Below are 4,421 nucleotides of genomic sequence, written 5' to 3' on the forward strand. Positions count from 1 at the left end.
TAAGTGTATATATATATATATACATATATATATATATATATATATAACTAGAAATGGAAAATTATTGATGATGACATATATGATTAAGCCACTATGCAGTGTGTTGTGCATGGGAAACCACCTTTTGTTTACTGTGACGCTCATTAGGCAATGTATCTATATTAATTCATTAAAAAAAGTTTCAGGAGAAAAAAAAGAAAGAAAATCAAGCCAGAACATGTGTGTGTGTGCCCCAAATCCCAAGGAAATTGGAGAAAAAGGGATTGTAGCATGGCCATCTCCACTGGGCGGGTGATTTCTCACTTTCCCTGTCTCTCTCTCTGTCTCTCTCTAGTCAGTGCATGTGGCCTATATCAAAAATTTTAGAAAGTAAAAAGAATATATGGAGAAAGACAAAGAGAGACAAAGAGAATATGTAGGGTGCTCTAACTGGGCTCCTGGCTAAATCTGGGAGGCTTGAGTGTGAAGTCTGCTCAGAAGATCTTTGGTGGTCCTTATCCTGGAATGGGGCTGCTCAGAGCTCACATAAAGATGACTGCTGATTGGCTTGTGCAATGGGGGTTGGGGAAAGGTAAAAATTAGCAAGACAAAAGAGTGGCAGAGAGCTAAGAAGTTTAAAAATTAAAACAATATATATAGAGAGAGCTGGAGAGAGATGGAGAGAATAAGCAGGGTGTTCTAAACTGGCTACTGGCTTAATTTGGGGCCAGGAGGGCAAAGCCTAGGCAGAAAGTCTTCAGTGGTCCTAACCCCTGAATAGGGCTGCTCAGAACTTAGATATAGAGGGCTGCTGCTTGGATTGTTCTATGGGGGTATAGGAAAAGGTAAGAATTAGCAAGACAAAAGAGCAACAGAGAGTTAAAAATTTTAATTAAAAAATTAACAATAGAGACAGAGAAGCAGAGAGACAAAGAGAATAATTAGGGTGCTCTAATCTAGTTGCTGTATAAATTTGGGTGAACAGAGGGAGAAGTATAGGCAGATCTTTGGTCCTGAATGAGAGTGCTCAAAATTCAGATATAGAGATATAGATGGCTGCTGATTGACTTGTCCTATGGGGGTAGAGGGAAAGGTAAGAATTAGCAATACAGAAGAGTGGCAGATCTAAGAAGTTTAAAAAATAAAAAAAAATAAGAAGAGAGAGAGAGAGACAGAGAGAATAAGTAGTGTGCTCTAACCTGGCTCCTAGCTAAATCCGGGGAGCAGGAGAGTAAAGTCTGTGCAGAAGGTCTTTGGTGGTCCTAATCCCTGAATGAGACCATTCAGAATTTATATACAGATGGCCACTGATTGGCTTGTCCTGAGGGCAGGAAGAAAGCTAAGAATTAGCAAGACAAAAGAACAGCTGAGAGATAATAAGTTTTTTTAAAAAAAAGATAGAGAGAGTGCTGGAGAAAGACAGAATAAGGAGGATGCTTGAACCTGGTTCCTGGCTAAATCTGTGTGGCAGGAGGGTGAAATCTGGGCAGAAGGCCTCCCATAGTCCTAATCCCTGAATGAGGCTCCTCAGAACTCAGATATAGATGGCTGCTGATTAGCATGTCCTATGGGGGCAGGGGAGAAGATAAGAATAATTAGCAAGATGAAAGAGTGGCAGAGAGCTAAGAAGTTTTAAAATTTGGGAACCAGCAGTTAGCGTAATGGCTATGTTGCTAGACTCCCACATAGTCGACCACGGTTTGTGTCCTGGACCCGGTGGCTTAAAACTCACGCCGGGTGTGTGTGCGTGCGTGCCCAAGATCCCGAGAGGAGAATGGAGGAGAAGGGATTGCGGCATGACCATCCCCCCTGGGGGGTGATTTCTCGCTTTCTGTCTCTATGTCTCTGTCTGTCTGGCGAGCGCACACGCCCTATAGTGAAAACCTCTCAAAAAAAAAAAAAAGAAGTTTAAAAATTAAAAAAAAATTAAGAATATATAGAGAGCTGGAGAGAAACAGAGGGAATAAGCAGAGTGCTCGAACCTGGCTCCTGGCTAAATCTGAGGGCCAGAAGGGTGAAGTCAGGGCAATAAGTCTTTGGTGGTCCTAATACCTAAATGAAGTTGCTCAGAACTCAGATAGAGGTGGCTGCTGATTGACTTGTCCTGGCTCCTGGCTAAATCTGTGGGGCAGGAGGGTGAAATCTGGCTGTGTCCTTCCACTTTTTTGTGTCATTTTCAATATCTTTTTTAAGGTTTGCATAGTTTTCCTGCATAGGTCTTTGATTTGCTTGGTTAACTTTATTCCTAAGTATATTATACATTTGTTATCTATGGTAAAAGGAATTTTTTTCCTGCAGTTTTACCTCAGTCAGCTTGTTCCTATATAAAAATGCTATCAATTTTTGGATGTTGAATTTGTTTCTTGCCATTGTACTGTATTCATTTATTACTTCAAGAAGTTTTTTCATGGATACATTTGGGTGTTTTAAGTATACCATCATGTCATTTGAAAATAAAGATATTTTCAACTCTTCTTTGCCTATTGAATGCCTTTTATATAATTCTCTTTTCTGATTTCATTGGTTAGGACTTCCAGCACTATATTGAAAAGAAAGTGGGCAGTTTTCTCGAGTGCCAGTTAAAGTAGAAAAGCTTTCAGCTTTTCCTTATTCAGTATAATGTTAGCTATAGGTTTTTCATATATGGCTTTTATTGTGTTGAGAAATGACCATTCTGTGCTGATTTTGCTAAGAGTCTTAATCATGAAGGGATGTTGTATTTAATCAAATGCTCTCTCTGCATCAATTAAAATGATCATATGGTTTTTATCATTCTATTAATATGGTATATTAAGGTTTTGTTTTGTGTATGTTGAATCATCCTTGCATTCCTGGAATAAAGCCTACCTGGTAGTGATTAATAATATTTTTTATATGCTGATATCATTTTAAAGTTTCTTGTTGGAAATTTTTGCATCTCTGTTCATCAGAAATATTGCTCACTAGGTTTCCTTTTTTGTCAAGTCTTCATCTGTTTTGGGGATGAGCTGAGGAAGGCTTCATAAATGAGTTTAAGAGGACTACATTTTTTTTTGATCTTTAGAAATAGTTTGTGCAGTAAGGGGATTATCTCCTCTTTTAAAGTTTTGTAGAATTCAAAAGTGAAGTCATGGGGACCTAGGCTTTTCTTTGTTGAGAGGTTATTTATTATTGATTCAATTTCATTGCTTGTTATGTGTCTATTCAGGCTTTCTTTCTCCCCCTGAGTTGATCTTGGTAGAGTAGGCCCCTGAAACACTGAGACAGAAGCCATTTTAAATCTGAGGTGTGTGTCCTGGTATGTTCAGGGACCCAAGTAGTAGCTCTGTTCTGAATCCCACTTTCTAGACCCTTAAAATACTGAGACAGGTAGGGCGACCTCTGTCCTCTCTCCATCTCTGTCTGTCTCTCTCTTTAATTTTTTAATTTATAAAACACTTCTCACTGGCCTTTTCTTTCTCTTGCTAATTTCAGATGCCATTTTAAATCTGAGGTGTGTCCTGGTGCTTTCAGAGACCAAGGCGACTGAAGCTATGTTTAAATCCCATTTTCTAAAATCCTGAAATACTGAGACAGCTAGGGCGATCTTGGTCCTCTTGTGGTAGTCAGTTAGCTAGTAATGAGCAGTGGCCCTAAGACAATAGCAGAAGGACACATGTCACATCAATAACAATTTATCAGGAGTTGCAACCAGACCATCCATGAAAATGCCTTCTTCCTACCCAGCTCCTGATGCCAGGAGGGCGAGGCAAATACTTTCTTTCTTTCTTAGTACTTAATGAAGACACTTAAGGATGATTGTAAATTTCCTTCTTATCATTCCTCATAAATACAGAAAGACCGAACCAGACATTTTAGTCTACATCTTAGTTTCCACTGGGTCAATAAACTAATTGGGAAGTTCCTCCTAATAAGGATGCTCCTATGGCTCACACTGGACATGTGGGTTAGGTAATAAAATTCCTCAAATTCTTCACTTGGGAGAGAGATGCCCAAGCACAGAAAGAAGCTCCAGAATTCAAACAAAGATCACAGACAGTATGACAGACCTCACACTGTTAAATATTCATTATCACCTCTGGTAATAAAAATAACACCTAACCAGTTCCAAAGGCAGTTGGTATCTAGCAACCTGCCTGAGAAAAAGTGCTTTGGTTGTACTTATTTTTAAAATTTTTCTTTCCTATTAAATTCTTTTTTTTTTTTTGAGAGTTTTTTTTTTGCTATAGGGCGAGTGCACTCGCCAGACAGACAGACAGAGACAGAGAGACAAAAAGTGAGAAATCATCCCCCAGGGGGGATGGCCATGCCGCAATCCCTTCTTTATTCTCCTCTTAGGATCTTGGGCGCGCACACACACACACACACACGCGCACACACACACGCCCGACGTGAGTTTTAAGCTACCGGGTCCGGGATGCGAACCACGGTTGACTACATGGGAGTCCAGAGACATAGCCCTT

This window comes from Tupaia chinensis, unplaced genomic scaffold, assembly GCF_000334495.1.
Source record: "Tupaia chinensis unplaced genomic scaffold, TupChi_1.0 Scaffold140338_1, whole genome shotgun sequence".
Classification (NCBI taxonomy): domain Eukaryota; kingdom Metazoa; phylum Chordata; class Mammalia; order Scandentia; family Tupaiidae; genus Tupaia; species Tupaia belangeri.